Source organism: Cottoperca gobio, chromosome 24, assembly GCF_900634415.1.
Source record: "Cottoperca gobio chromosome 24, fCotGob3.1, whole genome shotgun sequence".
Taxonomy (NCBI): domain Eukaryota; kingdom Metazoa; phylum Chordata; class Actinopteri; order Perciformes; family Bovichtidae; genus Cottoperca; species Cottoperca gobio.
The window spans coordinates 20,954,540-20,976,965 of NC_041378.1; the positions used below are offsets into that span (position 1 = coordinate 20,954,540).

Below are 22,426 nucleotides of genomic sequence, written 5' to 3' on the forward strand. Positions count from 1 at the left end.
GAGGTTGTCTTGTCAATCACATGACGTTATGTCTATATCTTTTTTTTTTACCCAAACCATGATCTTTTTGTTTTAACTGACCAACTGGCTAAACCTAACTAATCGTTTCACAGCATTAACCACATAATAATGTGCGTTTCTGCAAGTGTGATACAAGGCTGATATGTATATTTATGAGACGTTAACATTCAACGTATCTGTGAAATGTAAAATGGCAAAAAAAATCTCACTATTAATATTATAATTTATTTTCAGAGCATTTGATTTGTCCATTGCTGTCGGGATGTAAAGAGTATTTCAACAAATACAACAAAACATTTTTTTTAAATAAATTTCCCGCCCTAGCTTAAAATAATACCATAACTTTGTTTATTCCTCATTTACCATTGTATGCCATCATACTTGAAACCCACTCAACCATAAATTAAAAAAATATTTTTACCACATATTATCAGAAAAAAGCTCACTTTTTTGACTGCAGCCTCAGTGCCTTTACAAACGCTTATGAAGTTTACAAAGATGATTGTGTCTATACAAACTCTATGATTAAGTTTAGGAAACTGAAATGACTTGCTTAGGGTAAGGGAAAGACTATGGTCATTTACAGAAAAGGGCGGGCAACAGAAATGTCACATTACTTCCGCGATTGCTTCTCAGTTTCAAGCGTTGACCACAAGAGGTCGCTGGTCAGGACAAATACACATTTTAAGAAACTGGTTAACAACCAGCGCTGTCCTTTTGTGAGGGGTTGGAAGAACAGTCTCAGATTACAAAGTGACTGTAGGTCCAAGGACAATTATTTCACTAATACAAACTGCTGTTACTTCCTGTCTCCAAGTATTCCCTGTTGACTCTATTTATTCAGAGCACAGAGCTGTTGACTGGTGTGGAGTCCAGCAGTGCAAGCCATGCATGTTGAAGCCTGAAATATGGTAGATACAGTGCAGAACTGTCTGGGATAACCAAGTATCTGGAGGAGCTTACATAAGCAGCATTATCATGCTGATGCTGTTATTAAAGCAAAGCATAGAAATATCCAACACCCCTAACATAACGTTGCTTATTTATCTGCACTTTTGCTCTCCGTCTTTTCATCTTCATTCTCATAGGCTGCCACAGAGCTGTAGGCACTTAACCAATAACAAAAGCCGTATTAGAGAGTTAATGCAGAGTAATGATGACAAGCAGCAGCACTGAAAATAGCACCTGTCTCCTGAGACAATAATAAATTGCCTGAGACAAGACTGATGGTGCACTGACACAAACACAGGGGGAAAGTAAGAAATGTTGAGGCACTGAATGTGTTAACCGGAACACTCAGTTTTAACTAATCCTCTCCACCTTATCAAACACAGAGAAGGGGAGTCTCAGAGTAACTGTGCCGGTGAAAAGTGTTAACACAGGAACTCCTGAAATCTAAATTAAACTGTAGATGTGGAGGGAAGTTCACTGCAGTGATTCAGGTTGAGCTGCTCTGTGCACATGTAAAGATGTGTTTGTCTTTGAATACATGAAGTTGGATCATTAAGATGCTGGACCAGCAATCATGCCTGGGTAAACTCAAGTGTGTTGAAGTGTTGCTGCAACTTGATCATTGATGTGAAAAATGTAAAAGATTTATCATCCTGATGAGACAAGGAAACTACAGAAATAACACACCAGCATGTCCAGTCTCTCTGCAGGAATGTCCTAATGATTTAATGAAGAATGTAACACACCACGAAGTGCCACGAGGTCACTATCAACTCATTCTGGGTAGCACGGTGACAGTGTGTGGTTATGTTTAATCCTCTGCTTCCTGCATGCAGAGCCCATTTTGCAAATTATTAGACTAAACAAACGGAAAATCAAAAAGATGCGTGGGGCTCGTTTACCTGTTCGGCATCCTCCTCGGGACGCGGCGATTACCCCTCCAGCCAGACGCTCAGGAGGAACAGGCGGGATGCAGCTGAGGTCAGAAAGCCTCTCCACATGTCCCTCAGAGGCGTGTGGCCTCAGGTTAAACAGGACACGTAGCGTCAGGTGTGCAAGTAAGCGGGGTCCAATTCGGATGTCCGCGCTCGGACAGCCAGGTGCGCAAAGAACATGCAGGAAGAAATATGCGTCCTGTCGCAACGAGATTGTTACCTTTTCTCTCGTTTCACAGGACCGCGAAGGTAAACAGAAAGCCTTCCTGAAGTCCACTTAGACCGGAGCGCCCTCCTCCAGCACCCCATGGATTGGTGGAGCTCGCTGTAGTACTGCTGTAGTGCAGCTGGAGGAGGGAGGCTGCACGGGGAGAGCTGGGGCGTTTTCCTGAAGAAGGTGGAGGAGGAGGAGGAGGAGGAGGAGGAGGAGAAAGAGAAAGAGAAAGAGAAAGAGAAAGAGAAAGAGAAAGAGGGCGGATGCAAGACGACGCTCAGCTCAGAATGAGAGTGTTAAAAAGTTTCTAAAAGTACATCATGGCTAAAAAAACCATGGTCTCCAGATGCTCTACAGTTTATAGTGAAGGGTTCCAGAGTTTAGGAGCTGCACACGTTACATTTTGCATAAAGATTCAATATTCTTAATATGTGCTGATGAAAACAATCTTAAAATCAATTTCAAACAGGCAGTTTTAGTTAAAAAAAGTCTGCAATCTACTTTCGTGGATTATATCAATTTGAAATTATACTTTGTTCCCTCAACCTGATATTCTATTATCAGCGAACTCGTATCAGTTAGGTTGTGTGCACCTGACGTGGTGACGTCAGATCCGTTTTCAGATCTTGATTTTCCCTCGCGACTGCAAGTGGTTGGACTTTTCTCCGGGGCAGTTACATTTGGATTTAAAAATAAGGTAAGTTTAATGCAAGTTTGTTTTACATTTTTGATATAAGCTATATATATATATATATATATATGTATGTATGTATGTATGTATGTATGTATGTATGTATGTATGTATGTATATATATATATATATATATATATATATATATATATATATATATATATATATATATATATATATATATATATATATATATATATATATATATATATATATATATATATATATATATATATATATATATATATATGATCTGTTTTGCGAAGGGCGGGGCTTCGCAGCTGACGCACACACACACGTGCGCGCACACCTACAGAGCGGAAGAGAGGAGAGAACTAAATAGAAACCGTGCATACACGCACGCTCCCCCCCCCCCCCCCCCCCCATCGCATGGGTATGCTCCAGTGGTTACTTTGTGAAAATGTCAATTGTTTACAGGTCTAGGCCAGTTGTATTTTCTTTCATTCAGGATGATATATCTAGTGTCATTTGTTTTTGTGTTCTAGATCAATGTGGAGTTTCAGAGAATTACTACTGTTCCTCTTGAGGAGAAGTCCATGGCCCAGTTAGACATGCACTAAAGCCAGTTGATTAGTCATCAGCACCAAAGGAGGAGCAACACGCCAAAAGACTGCTGACATCATAAATACTTTGGACCAGGTAGATCTGCAGCGCTGTCTCTTTCCTCTTTCTCATTTCCATGCACTTACTCTTCCCCTGTCCTCTGTCTCCTCTGCTTCATCTCTTTCATCTCTTTCCACTCCATAACAAGGAATATGCATGAAATGTTTTCAGCTCCTTGAAGGTACCATTGAGCTTGTATCGTTTTTCTTTTCTTTTTTCCCCGTTTTTTCAAAAAACTAAATGTCTGTTTTTATATGAAGTATGTGTTGGAGTTTGGCCGTAAGAGTAAGGCAACTTCCATCAGAGATTTGGAAAAATAAAATTAATAAATGTTATGTTGTTCTAGACCAGTGGTTCTCAACCTTTTTTGGGCCAGCGCCCCCCTATCCATTATCTAGGTCCCTTAAAGCCACCGCTCCTCCCCCCCCCCCCCCCCCCCCCATCAAATAAAATGTATGCTTCCTGTTTGTCTCCCCTGAATTCTAATGTTGATTATTATTCTGTTTGTATTATTCAAATTATTACTCTTAGTATTTATAATTTATATTGCATATTGATTATATTAATTTAGTATTTCAATTCTTATAATTTTCTTATTAGGCTGCTATATTATGTTGTAAAAACTCAAATTCTCTGAGATTGAAGTTGCATAATAACATTTCAAAATAATAAATATTATATTAAACAAATGTTTTGTTGTTTTTACCTTCAATTGCCCTGATACACCATGTACCATGAGCAAACAAAGACATTATTTTCAGGAGTGTTAAACAAATGCAACGGTAAGAAGATTCAAACTTTAATATGTGTCATAGACTGCAGCCAATCAGAGACAGGTCAGACATTCAAACTGTAACCGGTGTTAAACACAGCAGCCTCAGAAATGTGAAACAATTTGCACTCTTAGGTGATCCAACGATAAACGAGCACAAAGCAACAAGTCTGCGCTTTTTAAACGCACACAGCCTGAATCGGCAGCAGTGATGCAGATGTTAGCTCTGCTATAACGTTAGCTCTGCTATAACGTTAGCTCTGAAGGTGTTAGCTCTACTGATGTTAGCTCCGCTACTACGAGCAGCCAGAGTGCAGCTAGTCTGCTGCTGGTCCATGTCCCGACCAGAGCGTTAGTGTTTTAACATTAATTCAGATTCGTTTTATTCATGTTGTATTTTTGGAATAACATTAATGCTTTCGAGCAGTGGTGGCTGAGGGGGACGGCGCTTGTTTGTTTTTCAAGCAGCACTTTATCGCTCAGCAAAATAAAAATAAAAGTCTAAAAACACACAATGTTAACTTTATTCAAACACACTCGACTCGTCCTTTCAGTTTGGCATATTTCGTGCTGTAATGCAGCTCGAGAGCCTTTTTAATGACCGCAAACTCGTCCACACAAACACTGGCCTTTTACTTCCACAAAGAAATAATCGTTCTTCCATTTCTCCTGGAACATTCCGCATCCACCTTTCTCTTTGTTACACTCGCTGCGTTCTCTGATGTCAATGACTGTCTCGTTTAATATTGAAGTTTTTGACATGACGTGACCACGTGATGACATGTTCCACTCGTGTTGTGTTCAAGGACCCTGACCTTGGCCAGGAAAAACAATCAGTCGCTGGTTATATTCTATATGTGACTAGATTTGGATTAATTTTTTTGGAGTAGATTTTCTGCGTGTGTTTATGAATTACCTCGCGGGCCGTACACACAAACGCCCCCCAAAGACATGTGAACGCGCCCCTTTCTAAAATATTGCTTCCAACGCCCCTGGGGGGGCTCTGCGCTTCCGCCCCCGTTGAGAACCCCTGTTCTAGACTGAGCCTAACCCTAACCCATCTTCAGCGGGAATGTGTCCTAAAAGCCCTAATCTTCTTCCTGAGAGAAGATTCAGATGCTCTGATCAAGGAATATCTTGTACGTTTCAATGGTAATTTGCATGTCAGCACATCTTATCAAAGGAACACACAACAAATATTCAAAATGTATAATGCTGTAAAAGAGAGCCTTTGCAAAGTTCTTTCATTCAATTGGCTGTCTTTGTACATGTGACTTGCTACACTTCTGGCACTGCAGATGTGTGTTTTAGGAAATTGTTTAATTTCAGTCTCGGACTGGTTTTTTTAATTGCTTTATCTACAATTTCGTGACCCCCCTGCAGTACCTCCGTGGACCCCCTGGGGATCGCGGACCCCGTTGAAGACCTATGCCAGTGGTCTTCACTATTTTTTACACGAGAGCCACATTGATGGGACAAAGTCAATAGGAGAGCCACTTACCGCAAAGTATGAAAAGCATGTCTGTTTATTAATCTGTCATCCCACCCATAACATACAATATGCAGCCAACAAATGCATACATTGAAAGCAGGATTACCTTAATACTGGGATGAGCGGAAGCATGCATGAATCTCCTTGACTTTCTTCATGTCATATTTGTAGTTTGTTGTTGCAATCCTCGTGAGGTGTTGAAGATGTTCATTGGTGAGGCGGTTTCTTTGTTTCCTCTTTATAGAGTTCATGGTTGAGAATGTTGACTCACAAGTGTATGGGCTCACAAAGAAGGAAATCACTTTTTGCACAAGTGGCTTCAAATGCGGAAAATCTTCCTCAGACACCAAACTCCAGAAGTGACCAACACCTGCTCTGAGTTCAACTTTGAGAACATTTTGAACATCTCCTTGTGCTCATCCACGTCACTGAATCTGGATTCAAACTCCCCCCTCAGCTCTTCCAAAACATCCACAAATCCTCTGTGGCTGAAGTGCTTCTGCAGAGATGGGTCATTTGTGGTGACAGCTTTGAGTTTGGGGAAGTGAATGAATCAGGTATATACAGGACAGTTATTTTTTTCTGAAATGCTCTGATTGTATTCAGCATGTTGCTTGGAAGCTTATCTCTTCCTTGAAGTTGCAAGTTGAGAGTTTTCAGGTGACAGGTGATGTCAGTCAGAAAGGCCAGCTGTGTGGTCCAGTTTGGGTCTTCCAGCTGTGGCTCCCGCTCCTTTGTTGTCCAGGAATGTGCGAATCTCAGGGAGGAGGCTCAGAAACCGTTCAAGCTCTTTTCCGCGGGACAACCATCTCACCTCACTGCACATCACTAAATCACCATACTCGGTGTCATAGACCTCGGAACTGTCTGTGGTTCAGCGCTCTGGAGACTATAACATTTACCACACGGACAACAGTCTGCATCACTTTTTGGAATGTATCATTTCTGAGTTTTGATACCAGTGCCTCCTGATGTATGATGCAGTGGAAACTGATAAAGTTGGGCATTTCTTCTTTTTTTCATGAGCCCAACAAGCCCCTTCTGTTTTCCTCGCATGTTAGGGGCGCCATCCGTGCATACACTTGCTAGACCTGACCAACTGAGCTTGTTTTTCATCAAAAAATGCCAGAAGTGCATTCAGAATGTAAGCACAGCATTTCTTCTTGGAAAGAGTTTTTCTTTTGGGAACCTCGCCCAAACACACAACTGAGCAACATCTGTCACATCGGTGCTTTCATCCACCGCGATGCTGAAACATGGTGCTGCTGACAGATCTGCACAGAGCTGGTCACTCACATCTTTGCCGATGTTTTCAATCCGCCTCATTAGGGTAGAGTCGGATAATTGTAATCCTTTAATTTGCTTTACAATAGCGTCCTTGTTGTCAAACTCTGCAAACAATATTTCTGCTGAAGCCAAAAAGCAGTCTTTTACTATTTCTGAGTCTGAGAAGATTTTCTTTTTTTGCCCGAGCCAAAATCCACGCTATCTCAAAAGATGCCTCAGTTAATCGTTCCGCTGTATTTGTTGTCTTGTGTATGAGCCTTTGTTGTCCAAAAAGAGAAGAAGTAAGCTTCTCTATTTTATTTCCCCCTAATTTCACTACCAGGTGCGTACGTTTCATTGAATGTTGGATGCGTCGTTTGGAAATGCCCCTCCAAATTTCTTCGCTTAAAACCAGAGCGGGTTCGACTTGTGGAGGACAAATAAAAATTCCTCTGTCCACGTTTGTTGAAATTTCCTATGCTCATTTTGTACGGCTCGTACCTTTCTTTTTTTAACCGGAGCACCTGTTGCCTCTCCACAAACCCTATCTCCGGCATCTTCCTCTCGATTTGAGGTGGTTGGATGCGCCAAAGATAAATCTTAATTTTCCTCACTTGTCACGTTTTGTGTCTGTCCACCTGTGCAACCTTTTTTGATAAGAAATCCCTCCATTGTACCTCCGTAGAAAGACGTGCTAACTAGCATGAAATGGTGATACGAGTTGACCGTAGCCAAGTTAATGCGAGTATGAAGTGCCAGGTTGGTGTAGTATCCACCAATTTAAATGCTCCAATTTATAAATATATATATATATAAAAATATAAATATTTTTAGCAAATGTACACCATAAGCATGCTTATGATAACATATTTTTAATGACCTTAAGTTTATTTATTTCTATACTAGCCCACCATGTATCTACCCGTCCAAGAGCACATTCGCCATTGTAGCGCGGGATAGACCGCCACAACTGGCAACTCTGCAGTGAGTCAGTGTCGGCCGAGCAAGTTTAAATATCTTGTTTCTAGTCTATATTTGCATCGTTTATCAATTATTATGTATTTTTAGGCTAATAGAGTAGACTGTTTCAGTGTTTTAATGGGTTGTATGTAATAGCCCTGCTTGGTTTTTTTTAATGAAATATCTGTATTGACTGCATAGTCATATTTATCACCCCTTTATTTAGCCCACTGCCTCGCGAGCCACCAATTAAAGCTGGAGCAGCGCAATGAGTAACACTGACCTATGCTCTACACCAGGGGTGTCCAAACTGCGCCCCACGAACCATTTTTTATTGGCCCGCAGCACATTCTAAAAATAGAATGGAATGTAGCCCACACATGAAACTTCCGCTTGACTGAATTGTAGTTCGACTCACTAGCTGCAGTCCTAAGGCCGCTTTGCCACAAAAGAAAAAAAAATGTTGACCAAAGAAATTGCCGCGCGATGACAACAATGTCAGAACCAAAGAAATGCAAGCTAGCAAGTGAATGCAGAAAGTTTCAGACACGGTGGGAAATTGAATATTTCTTCAAAGAAGTCAAGGGGAAGTGTGTCTGTTTGATTTGCAATGAAGCAGTCGCAGTGATGCTGAGCGAGAGGAGAAAGTAAAGCAAATAGCAACTAGCCTGCAGACTCAACAACAGTACTTTTACCGTGCTAACACACAAGAAAATGCTACAATAGCCAGCTACAAGGTAGCTCAACTCATTGCGCGACACGGGAAAGCTTTCTCAGACGGTGACTTCGTTAAAAAGTGCCTCACTAAAGTCGCTGGAATAATGCAGGAATACAACAACGCGAGTATGTCCAGAAACACAATTGCGCTGCGAATCGAAGACTTGTCAGCTAACTTACAAAATTAAGTGTCACATAAAGCTGTTGCTTTTGATTTTTACTCTATTGCATGTGATGAGAGCACAGATGCCACCGATACCGCACAACTGTTCATTTTGTTGCGGGGAGTTGACGATAACTTATGCATTACGGAGGAGCTGCTTGATCTTCGGAGTCTAAAGGGCACAACGGGTCAGGATATGTTTGAAGCTGTGTCAGCTGCAATTGACAAGATGGGACTTAAATGGGACAAGCTGTGTGGAGTTGCAACAGATGGGGCTCCAGCTATGACAGGCGAGCGCAAAGGAATGGCATCTATGGTGTGCGCCAAGGTGCGTGAGAGTGGAGGCGAGGCTGTTAAATTGCACTGTATCATCCACCAAGACAGTCCAGCTTGGCGATGTGATGATCACAGTTGTGAAAACTGTCAACATAATTCGAGCACAAGGACTCTACCACAGAGCATTTCAAGCGTTCCTGTCTGATGTCGATGCTGAATATGGGGACGTACTCTATCATTGTGATGTGCGCTGGCTGAGTCGCGGCTCCGCGCTGAAGCGGTTTTATTCCCTGAGATCAGAAATTGACCAGTTTTTGAAAGAGAAGGACCGACCTCTTCATGAACTGAGTAATCCTCTATGGTGGGCAGACCTGGCCTTTTCTAGTTTATCTCACTGGTCATCTGAACTCACTGAACAAGGGCCTAAAAGGCAAAGACCAGCTGGTACCACAACTTTATGCACACATGAAAGGATTCTGTGCGAAGCTTCGTCTTTTTGAGACACAACTACGCAACTTAAACCTTGCGCACTTCCCCACGCTATCTGAAATAAAATGTGCTCGTCAAAAGGCCAACCTTTCTGCTAAAAAGGGGGAATATGTGTCTGTGATCACGTCACTTATTGCAGAATTCAATCATTGAGAAAGAAATCAAGCTGTTCTCAACTCCCTTCCTGGTGGATGCAGAAGAAGTGGAAGAGGGTCTGCAATTAGAACTCATCGAAATGCAGTGTGATAATTCTCTGAAGAATCATCAGCTCCTCTCCCTACCCGACTTCTACCGCAGCTTAGAAAAGGCCAAGTTTCCTCTGATGCGACGCCACGCAAAAAGAATGACTAGTCTGTTTGGCACAACATTCATATGTGAGCAAACATTTACTCTGACGCTGAACAAAAGCAGATTGAGAACCAAACTGACCGACAGCCATCTCTGTGATGTCCTTCGCATCACCACCAAACTCACTCCTGACCTGCAGCATCCTTCAGTCCAAAGCGCATCATCACTGCTCCCATTGAGTGCAACGCTGTTCCCATTATAGGAGAGTTAAAATATATTACACAGTATTCATGTGTTCAAAAGCCCAATTACTTAATAAGTTCAGTCAATTAACCCTTTAACACCGAATGTGTCGTCGGTGACACGTTGCACAAGCGAAACTTTGAATTACCGTAATTACGTCAGGGTTTGTGCTATCGAAAAGATTTAAATGGTTTCTGAAAGCTGAGACTGCGCTTTACAGCATATATCGCCTCATTACGGTAACTTCCCTTACGGCCCTCCCAGAAGCCCGCGAAACAGCGCCTTTTTTGTTTTGAGCGAATACACACAGAGCGCTGGAGAAACACAGACAACACAGCAGAGAAATGGAGCCGGAAAACAGCGGATTTAATTAAAATGGAAGCAAGACTGTATGTAAATCAACACTAATATTGCATGGTGACTTGTTCAGAACAGTGTACCAAGTCTGTAAGGTTGTACTAGGTGTGTAATTGTACTTTATATGCGTAAATGTGCACGTCTTCTTCAAGTAGCCTGCGTCCTAGCAGAGGCTGTGTGCAAGCTCTAGCTGGAGAGGACGAGGTGTCACTAGAGATCACATTCAGGCCTGTAGAGGGAGCTGTGGGGATGCTGGATGATCTGGTGATGCTGTCAGACACAGAAGCCCCTCACCACATCATCAAAGATGGCAGACTGAGGCAGAGCCTGATGATGGAGTCCCTCAACCACCCCAGGTGTCCAACCTCCTCTCAATATGGGAAACCCAGCACCAGGTGACATTTATTCCCACTTTGATGCTGCAGTTTTCAAACTCCTCTCTGAATACACAAACAAGAATGCAGCCAAAAGCCTGGAGAGAGGGAGACAGTTCATCTGGACTGAAATAACTCCAGAAGAAATGAAGAAATCCACAGGCATGTTGCTGTACATGTCAGTGTTGGACCTGCAGAAAGATGAGCAACTTTTGGTGTAAGCAAACTGTCCCCAGACTGTACAGGACAGTTCATGGCCATTTGATCTAATCTTCATACGAGTGATCCAAAGAAAACAGGAGCAACAGGAACAGTCACTGGCAGTACCACCAAGACCTCTGCATGTGAAGGGACACTCAGAGAGGAGAGAATTACCCTGTGTGGGGAAAAAAGCCTGGACATATTTTCCATTTTATGGTCTGTTTTTGCAGATGTAAGAGTAAAAGACTCAAAACTTTTTACTGGAAATAGTTTTATACACTTCAAATGTAACATGTCAAATCTCTTATTCATGTACAATTGCAGTGTTTTTTGTTCACTAAACAAATTCCGCTTTTGTGTTTCTCTTCATTTTACACTTATTACAAAAGATCCAGGTATTGCTGGAAAATGGGCAAAAGCACTTACTCACAGGACATTTTTATGGTCAAAATAAGCAAAAAAGTCCAGGTGGAAATGTTGAGGCTTTTTAGGCTTGGATATTAAAGGGTTAAAGTTGATAACATTTTCTAAAAAGCGTTAGCTGATGTGTTAACAGCAATGAATTATTTGCATAACTAGCTTAAATATAGCCTAACGTTACCCTTCCCCTCTTATTTTTCCCTCTTTATACAGGTCTGTGAAGGGGGTCCCCATCCTGATGAAGAAGCAATCTAAGGCTGCTGTTTTGAGAGTGAGCTGCCAACCCTTTTTTGTAAAAAACAAAAATTGATAAATGAAAACCCATTAGTGGAGACATGTGATTTTTGCTGTTTTTTGTTCTTTATGTATATTAAATTATCAAGCATAATTTACCTACATTTGATTGATTTGTATAATTGTTAATACACTAGCGATGAGGCGATATACCTTAACTTTAGTGAGTGGCCCAACCTTTCGCATATGTTTCTGTATCTGGCCCTCAGTGAAACAAGTTTGGACGCCCCTGCTCTACACATTCACAAATCTCAGTATGCATTTACAGATGTTCCACAAATGTACAAATCTGTTTACGCACACACGGATTGAAATACAGTGTCATATCTCCACACACATTTGCAAATACTTTTGTGACAACCCCATAAATTACACCGTTCAATTTGCACTAGTTGGTTAAAGGGGTTTCTCTGAGCATAAAATGTGTGGCTCAACTCTGTTGGTACTTTTCCATAGTGTTGCAATAATGTGTTGAGACTGTTGTGCTAATATGCTTAACTTTGTTCAGAACTTTTGTGCATAAATTTTTGAAACCAATGCATAAATAATAAATTGTATTGTGCAGTTTAATGCAAGTTATTCCAACTCAATTGAATAGAATTGACCCAAAATATTGCTCATTTTCAACCTAAAGCAATTTGGTTAATTTAACTTCTTAACTTAATTTATTTGTGTGTTACCAATTGAAGTAATTGGTTCAACTATTCTCTTTTTACAGTGTATGCAGTTGAAAGGAAGATTACAGGGAGGAATGAAGGAATGCATATCTTTCTCAGTATCCTGGAGTAACATGGGATTGATCATAGCGACATGAGAGGAACAAGAACAATTCAAATGTTTCTAGACTTGTAGCTTTACAGAAAACAGGCGTTCAGCCTTTTTGCTTGCAAGTCCTCACAATGAATCAATGCCTACCTCCATTGTACAATGATTTCTGCATTTTTGGAAGACTTGAATAATTGAATGTATGCTGAGAATCACAAGGAAATGAAAAAGCAAATATTACAGGAACACCTGAAAAAACAAGACATTTATGTTCTGCTTTCCTGAAAAATCACCTTCTAAACACTTTCTTAAAGAGCAGCTAAATACCAGGCTGTCCAGTGATGTCACAGTGTACTGACACACACACCTGTACACAACCGAGAAGTGAAACCACTGGAGATAAGCTTACACAAAATTTTCTTTAAACCAAGTGGGTTGAAACCATTGTTAAAGTGCAGTTCCTTGAATGGACACTTGAGGCCTGCTCCAAAAGCAAATCAATCCCCATAGAAATATACAGAAATACACGCAGACAATAAACTATGCACTATGTGGCCCCTTTTTAGATTAGCCGGGAGTTACACATGCCAGAATGGCGACAGTGGGAGCCCCCCCACATTGAGCTTAACAAGGCTCTTCAGAAACCTGTGGGTGACGTCACAGAGGCTACGTTCATACTTTATACAGTCTATGGTCAGACGGGGGGAGAGGGGCTCCCCCCGTTTTGTGTCATTTGTCAAACTGTCAAAAAAAGAAAAGAAATTAATCTTAAGAATAAAGAAATGCTCAGAGCTAATTTGTAGTTCTGATAATTGTCTGAGGGTTTGTCATGAGTGACACCTTGCTCGTCATTTGATTTATTGCTAATATGAAAATATTGATTACAGCAGCTTTAAACAAGTATTAGCTGTATATTATTTCAGCTTAAGCATAAACTTCCTTATTATTTTTTCTTTCTTTCACCAATTTATAATATAGCTTATATATATGCAAGTGCAGGTAGCTCTATTCATGTATATACATCACTATATATTTCTGCACAAAAACCTACACAAACATTATGCACACAAACTCCAAGAATCTATAGATTCATCCACAGAATATTCCTAAAATAAGAAGATATGCATGATTGTGCGCACATCTACTTATACGTTTATATTCCAACATAATATTCCTTATTGTTAAATAGGATGGCACGGGAAGGATTTCTAGTTTCTGAATGATGGATTCAACAAAAAATAAATATAAAAAACAAGGAAAGAAATACTAAAGCAGTGTATGTGATGTGGAGATTCTCATGTCAACAGTTAAAGTTAAAATGACATCTTTGTTACTGTTAGTCTCCAAACTCCTGACCAAACAGAGAGAGTGTGTGTGTGTGTGTAACAGACAGGAGGAGATTTGGCATTCCAGCTGACATGCCGCCTGAGCGTGGAGAGAAATGGACTTTATGTCATATCAACAATATTTAAGCTCCCTCTCTGATTGCCTATATCCTCCCAAATAAGCCATCAGTCTGACACAGCACATTTCAGTCTGCTGGTAAGCAGCTCAATCTGCCTGTGCAGGGGTCCTGCTGCTTCAACCCATACTCGCTTTACAAATGCTATTTGAGGAAGACTGGTGTCTCACGCGCCTGCTTTGGGCTGCCAGATGGTCCTGTGTAAGAACTTTGAATTATTCAGCCATCCCACAGCAGATTGAAGCTGTCGTGCGTAAAACAACTTGGCTGGCCTCTTCCTGTGCCGGGAAACACCAGCGGATGAGCGTGTACAGCTACTGCAGAGATGCTATCAGGTTATGCAACTCCACATTCAAATTTCACGAATGCACAATTTATGCCTGGCTCACAATTTACTGCAGCAACGGAATCATTTTTTTCTTTTTCAGATCAGACTCAGAGTGTGTTACGCTTTCACAGAGAGGGATGAGAATCATACATTATTCTCCTGATCCGACTTTTATGTGTGAATGCTGAGCTTACAGCGGCGCTAGCACATCAAGAAACAAGCAGTTAAGCTTTTTAATAGATACACAGTATCTGTTTGTGCCGTTCTCTAATGCATCACATTAAGGCAGAGTGTCAAACACAATTATGGAAATGACTAAAGTTAGACAAGAACGTGTGAAAAGCCATAAACCAAAACACTGTCATAAATTTCCTGAAAGACTTCATGTGGGTCCTTAGACATTTAATGTGCTACAATTACCATACTGGCCATTAGTGATATTAGAGTGAGGCTTTACCGATGGCAGGGATCATGATGAGAGCCATAACTTAGCAGGATAACTCCTGTCACTTTAACAGAGCCATTGACACTATGAATACAAGCCATTACAAAATACTGCTTTATAATATATCACCACATTAGGAATGATATATGTTCCATATTTCACTTTCTCCTCACACCCACCTCGTTTGCCTCCAACTAAAACCAGCCACACTTTGTCAAGGTTGAGATGATCCGAACTAAATCACACGGATGTGGTCTCGTCCCTATTTTTGTTGGCTGTCAAAGTGTGGGTGGGGGGCTAATCCTTTCACAACAAGATGAAGAAATCCACTTCACATGGAGGGCGCTGCGTGTGTACCTGAGAGTGTGTGGTGTAATCACCCTGAGAGCGGACCAGTAATCCAGTTGGGGGTTGGCGCTTTGATCTCTGGCTGAGTGGCTCTACAGCGACGCTCTCGAGCTTACCTCCTCCACTAAGAATCACTCAAAATTAGAAAGGAGATTTCTTATGTGAAATGGGTTAATAGCACGTCTTCAGTCAAGAGGCCTGTCCTGCTTGTACACACTGCTTAGAAGTGAGGCTCATTTCCAATAAGTAGTCCAATTTCAGATGAGGGCCTCTTCACAGCAGGGAAACAAGGTAGTTATGCACTCCAGAGAACAACCTGTATGAAAGAAATTAAACAATCTGATCATCCCCACACTGTAATTACAAAAAGTTGTTACTGCAAGTATCTGCTAATTGCATCAGTAATGTACATGTGCACATGTGTATGTGTTGGATCCAGACACATGCTGTGTGATAGGCTGGAGAGTTATAACATTGTTTAAAGTGACACACCACATCTTATTGTGAACGCTGGTAAAGGGAGGCTAAAGTTCTGATAACATTACAATGAATGTGTAGTTTGACATGATTATTAAGTTGAAACATTATAAGCATTAATGGACCTTTCAGAGACTTGAAGGCACTGACAAACTGTGAACAGCCTATTGAGATATTAGGCTTGTTTGAGATGAGCCAGGCCAATTGTGTATTTATATTTTTAGTTCTCGGAGTTTTAATGCCAAAAAAAATCAACAATGAGCTTAACGCATCTCCTTCCTTTACATGTACTTACTTAGAATGTTTTATCAGAAAATATGTTTAAAAAATGTCGATACTGAATATATCTGACAAGATATTCATTTTATTTTCCATCAAAATATAGCAGCAGCTTGTCATGACGACAGTGTTATAAAAGTTAGCCTGTATGTTGTGCTTAGACATTTACAGCACTTGGAAAAGGTTTGCGTGAGACATGATGTAATAATAACTGAAAGCACAATCTTTTCCAACCTTTACCACAGTGCCTAACTGCAGCAGTCAGGATGTCTTCTCCATCTTACACAACCATGTCCCTACTCCTTACATTAATGCAGCATGCAAACATCATTTGGAGGGGACAGGGTTGGCTAACAGACACGTACAGCTCTGGATAGAGCTGAGGGACACGGCAGAGTGTAATAATTCTCTGTGCACTCATCTCTACAAAAAGACACCCTTCTTATTGCACACAGTGATGTGATATTATGTTATATAAAACATAATGATTAGTGCAGCTTTAAGGTATAGTCAAATTATTTCTGGATACTGTAAGTTATCCTGTATCTTATCCTGTAAATTGCCGCTGTTTAGCAAAAGTTACATAGCCGTGCTTTAAAAAAGTGCTGATTTGGTTACGGCACTATTGGGTTTCACAAAGACATCCCAGCTAATGTTAATGTTTGAAACAACACATTTAATGGTGGAGATTTCCAAATCCAACATGGCATGTTTGTAATGCCTTAGGGTGACATAGTAACACCTCTTACTTTGTTGCACTGAATGGTACATTTATAGTGACCCTACTGTTATTTTGGCCTGCTGTAATATTCCTACAGGGAGTTATATCTGATCATGCAGTAGTGACTATATTATTATATAGTACATCAAGTATATATTGATTTAAGAGTCTCTATATTTGTAGCACACAGAAGCCATGCTGTGATATTTATTTTATTTATTTATGTATTTGTTTTATACATTCCATTATTTGTTAATTTATACATTTATTGTTTTGCTTTAAAATATCAAGTGTTGATGTCCTGGACCTGTGGTTGAAGAGGAAGCCAGATCCTTTATTATCTATAAGTATCATTCCACAATATTTGAAAAACATTCCTAATAAGCATTAAACGTTTTATTTAAGTAAACGTATTTAACACTACGGGCTCCGTAGATTTGGGAGCTACTGTGAGCGACTATAAGATCGAGGAGTGAATGTTTGAGAGTACAGCCAGATCAAACTAGCTGAAGCTGTTCGACACTGCAGACTCTAGCTCATCTCTTTGCTGTGCTTTGACATACAATAACAATAATTCATAATGTTTATCAGATTAAGAACATGACAGATTGGAAATGAAATGCAGTAAAATTTAAAAACTTGGTTGTTTTTTTATTTGTTTTTTTAAAGCACCAAATGCTGCGTGAACTTAAATATATAACCAGTCTGTTGTTTAAACCTACTGGTCACACACACACACACACACACAAACACACACACACACACACACACACACACACACGAGGCTGTATGTGTCAACACGGGAGAGAGTGCTGGGCTCGATGAGGATGTAAATATTCATGGCGGAGCTGTCAGTGTTCCGGGCCTCTCTGCTGGCTCCTGTCACTCCATTGAGCTCTCATACATGACATTCAAGTCCAATGACTGCCCTGCCTCACCTCAAGTGAGGGGGAAGAGGAGCCCTTTCTCCCACCTGCTTGATGTCAGTTGCTGTAGGAGACGGAGCATGCTGATCATCCCCTACATCATCCTTATAAATAAATGCACATCAGAGGATCTAAAAGATCATTTTGTCTGCAGGACTGCGGGAATTTAAGTTTTCATCTACTTGTTTCCTGAAATATGCTTTGAACGATCGGCTACAATTAGTGCTTTCAACATATCCCAGAATGCTTTTTAACAAAACCCCAGAGGAGGCCTGTGAGATTCTTAGTTGTAAAATGTACATTGGGCATGAACATAAAAATCAGCCATTATGATGGATTCCAGAATTGGAGTGTCTATAATTTCAGCTACCAATGCATTTTGGGAGAAGTTTTCTCTCATATAACATGTAATTAGCCCTTAAGCCCTCTTAAACCTCATAGAAATACTAAATAATTTAGAGCAAAAAGGACACGCCCAGCCAAACAATGGAGAATGGTGATTGGTTGTTAGGAACACTAGGATGGCATTCACTTTTGTGATCTGCTCACTGAGCAAATAGTGGCCTAATATTGGGTATTAAAACTTAGCAAACCTAGTGAGGAAATTGTAAAGTAAACACTGGCTTGATGGCTACGGTCAGAAGGGAGAATTCAGACAACATAGGGAGTAGGACTCTAATGCGGAAAAACACATCCAAGATAAAGGGATATTTACAGAAGGCGATGGTCTTACATGTTGGCAACATGATGGCAGTCAAACAAAACAGGAAACAGGTAACAAAGACCGGGTGGCAGGATGCAAAGACCATGAGCAACATAACTACATTGACAATCTGGCAAGAAACAAGTGGAGATGGGCTCGTATAAATACTGCAGGGCTGATGAGGGAAAGTGGAAGCAGGTGAGCAAGTGGAAGTGAGGGAGAGTTTGAGTCAGAAGATTGTGGAGAGTGGATGGAGAATGTTCAGGGGACTGGGGAAGTGTGAATGTGGCTGAAGGGATGGACAGTGAGGAAGAATGAGAAAAACAGGGCGTAGAGCAGTGGTTCTCAACCTATCCATTATCCAGGTCCCTTACCCCCCCATCAAATAAAATGTCTCCCCTGAATTTTAATGTTGATTATTATTCTGTTTGTATTGTCATGAATCTTCTTCTTAGTATTTATTATTTATATTACATATTGATTATATAAATGTTGTATTTCAATTCTTAGATTATTTTTCTTATTATTAGGCTGCTATATAAAACTCAAATTCTCTGAGATTAAAGTTACATAATAACATTTTTAAATAATAATAAATATTATATTATTAAAATATTTTTGTTGTTGTTTTTACCTTCAATTGCCCTAATACGCCATGTACCCAGGGAGCAAACAAAGACATTTTATTTCGAGCAGTGGCGGCTGAGGGGGGCGGTGGTGTTTTTTTTTTTTCAAGCAGCACTTTATGGCTCAGCAAAATAAAAGTCTAAAAACACACAAAGTTGCCTGAACACTGGTCAGAATCAGAATTTGGTTTATTGCCAAGTAAATTTACACAAACAAGGACTTTGCCTCACTCTTTTTTTCAAATCTCATATTTAACAACATAGCAGAGCCTATAAAACAGGGGGGGGGGAGAACCTTTTTTCTATCAATGGGCATTGAAATGTTTACAAAATCCTTTGAGTGGCATACTAATTATTGAATTCATAACCTCTGCTAAAACATTTAAGACACAGCCCATTAATTTCACCTTTCTTTCATGCTGTTCAAAAAAACGAACTTTTTCACCCATGTATCTTCCATGTTTTCATGTTACGCTCTGGAGAGAGCTGCTTGTTGGGCACAAACTCCGCCGAAGAGCGTTAACTTTATCCAAACGCACTCGTTCAGCTCGTGCAGTTTGGCATGTTTCGTACTGTAATGATGCTCGAGAGCCTTTTTCATCATCGCAAGCGAGTTCACACAAGCTAGACACACTGGCCTTTAACTTCCACAAAGAAATAATCGTTCGTCTATTTCTCCTAGAAAGTACCTTTCTCTGTTTTACACTCGCCATGCTGCATTCGCTGATGTCATTGACAGTCTCGTTTAATATTGAAGTTCTTTTACATGACGTGACCACGTGATGACACGTTCCGCTTGTGTTGTGTTCAAGGACCCTGACCTTGGCCAGGAAAAACAGTCAGTCGCCTGTTTTATTCTATTGCTGTTTAGATTTGGATACTTTTTTTTGGAGTAGAGTTTTGGCCGTACACACAAACGGCCATCAAAAACACATGAACACATTTCTTAAATATTGCTTCCACGCCCCCCCCGACGTTCTCTGAACGCCCCCTGGGGGGTGCTACCGCCCCCGCTGAGAAGCATTTCAAGAAGAATCCCCTCCAGACATGCAATAATAATAATCTGCGTGTAATAATATATTCTGTCTGATATGTTTTTTTTTACTATAAAGTTAAATAACCTCATTAAAAATAATTTAGAATGACATTCCTCTTTCTCCCTCATGTAAAAACAAATTCCAGAAAATGCAAAATGTGCTGTACACAAGATGAACAAAGCATACCAGTATGTACACATATTAAACATATTAAGCTTCACAAAGCAAACATTCTTTAAAGGAGTTATGTCTTATTTCAATATTTTACTGCCATCTATTTTTTTTTGCCAGAACTTTATGACTAAATAAAAGAGTGTGCATACTGAAGCAAAATCAACTTCAAATGTTTTAAATGTTTATTTTGGTTGGTGATTCCTTTATCGTAGCCCACAGTATTACTAATTGGAGTGGTAAAGTCTTCAAGAAGAACCTCATTGATTTTCCACATCAAAGTCTGTTTACAGATGTTGGGGAGTACGGACTGAAAATAAAATGTTGAGTCTCCAGAGGGAGCTGTGAAGTCTGAGAATGAAGTGTGGAGTTACAAAGAATTGATCTTAACGACTTAAAGCCCGCTGCTCATCTCTGCTGCAGGCTACATTAGTCGCTACTAGCACAACACACCCGAATCTCAATCTCAATCGAGTTGCATTGTGGGTAATGTAGGCGGCAGGTTTTAACAAGGAAGAAAAACGTGTGAAACAATGATATCTCTGCACCACTGTGGACAGGAAATCAATAGTCATAAGCACTGAAATGTAGTTACATACAGTATAGATATTATAGCCTAAGCTGCGTCTCATTTAAGAATAAATCAGCAAGAACTCTATGCAAAAGTGACCCATAGCAGTTACTGTGGATCTTGGAGGAGTGGAGATGTTCTGAGGTATCTCGAGGGTCTGTGAAAAGAAACATGAAACAGTGAAGACCTGGAGAGGTTCTACACTACATTATCAGTTCTTATTATATTACTATATTATCTGTTCAATCTGTTCAAAAAGAGAAAAGAGGCAAACATGCTGTTCCTGAGGGGAAAACAGGAAAATCTGATCAAGATGTAGTGTAGAACCTCTCCAGGTCTTCACTGTTTCATGTCTCTTTTCACAGACCCTCGAGATAGCTCAGAACATCTCCACTCCTCCAAGATCCACAGTGACTGCTATGGGTCACTTTTGCATAGAGTTCTTGCTGATTTATTCTTAAATGAGACGCAGCTTAGGCTATAATATCTATACTGTATGTAACTACATTTCAGTGCTTATGACTATTGATTTCCTGTCCACAGTGGTGTCTCAGGTAATAATTACTCATCCACACTGAAAGGGACTCAGCCCACATAATTGCTTTCATAAGAAACTCTCTTCCAATGATCAATACATTGATATAAGAGAACCTGTATTTACTGCTATTAAAGATATTAAGATATATACACATTGCTGTACTCTTTTTGCATTCAGCAGCAGAGCCTGAGACACTGTGTACATCCTGATGTTCCTCCTCCGTCCCCTCTGGCCCCTGTTCTGTTCAAGCTTCATGAACCCTGGCTGATGTAGAGGTGGGTCTCAGAGACGGGAGACCGGGCAGACAGGGGCCATGGCTGTTTGCTGAGAGGATGAAGAAATCTGTCATTATCCTCTGCAAGCCATTCCTCTCACGCTGTCTAGGTCCTGGCTGTTAATTATCCTGAGAATTCATCCAAACAGACACTGAAAGGAAACATCAGAGATGGGGCTGTGAATCGAACAGCTTTCATGAGGCTTAGAAAGACCCTTCTTTTCTTTATGAAACAAATGTTAAAGCATGATTCCCACTAGGTGTTGTTATTTTAGAGAAGAAGGTAACTAAGTCTTATACTGTGCAATAATCCCATATATTCACTATCCAGCTGTAGTCTCCAACAGGCCACACTAATCGTCTAACTCAAAACTTGTGAGTAAACTAAAGAGCACTAGTCAATTCTTTAAACACTTTAAGTACATTATCGGGCTGTCGGATTTCAAAAGCAGGAACCTTATTTAATCTGTTATGAGCATAGCACATTTAATATCACAGTGAACTCACAGTGTATAATGCTGCACTTCTTGCCTGATATCTGACATAATTGTCAGTGGGCAGATTCAAAGGTCTGGACCTAGGCACATGCATTTATGCAGTATTGGCAGAATAGGAAACCTTCTGTTATATTGACTCAGGAGTGTTCCCACATTATGCCAAGAAGATTACCCATATGGCTAGCCTTGTAGTCACACCATATACATTTTCTGAATTGATTGAATTGGAGTTTAAATGATTTTTTATTTATTTTTTGTAATTGCCAGTGATGGTGGCTTTTCAGCAGTTGTGCCAACAGTTTACTAGAACATATCATAGCTGTTAGAAAATCCTGGAATTAGAACTACTGCATGAAGCTGAGTTGTTCCCCACTCCTCCAGTAATACTTACGCTCTGAACAATATGGTGACATAAATGAATGCTTATCATTGTACTAAAGCAGATGTGTCACTCTGATGTACTGTATGTCCTGTTCTCAGGAAAATTATGGAATGTCAGTGGAGCATTTC

At 40.3% G+C, this 22,426-nt stretch overlaps 1 protein-coding gene and 1 long non-coding RNA gene across 7 annotated transcripts in view; one reads left to right on the forward strand and one right to left on the reverse strand.

Annotated features, from left to right (window-relative positions):
- The window catches only part of LOC115003980 (heparan sulfate glucosamine 3-O-sulfotransferase 5), a 121,313-nt gene that overhangs the window by 74,990 nt on the left and 23,897 nt on the right, over positions 1-22,426 (reverse strand). For 5 of the 6 annotated variants that reach the window (XM_029425926.1, XM_029425921.1, XM_029425922.1 and 2 more), the window contains exon 1: positions 1,875-2,283. The exons of the other annotated variant lie outside the window; for it this stretch is intronic. The gene's annotated coding sequence lies outside the window, so the exon portion shown is untranslated. Of the gene's footprint in view, positions 1-1,874; positions 2,284-22,426 lie in introns of those variants that run through there. 6 annotated transcript variants of the gene reach the window in all.
- LOC115003982 (uncharacterized) lies at positions 2,409-13,232 on the forward strand. The gene is made up of 4 exons (XR_003831720.1): positions 2,409-2,818; positions 3,319-3,472; positions 11,668-11,725; positions 12,467-13,232. It is a non-coding gene; the product is annotated as an uncharacterized LOC115003982 (long non-coding RNA).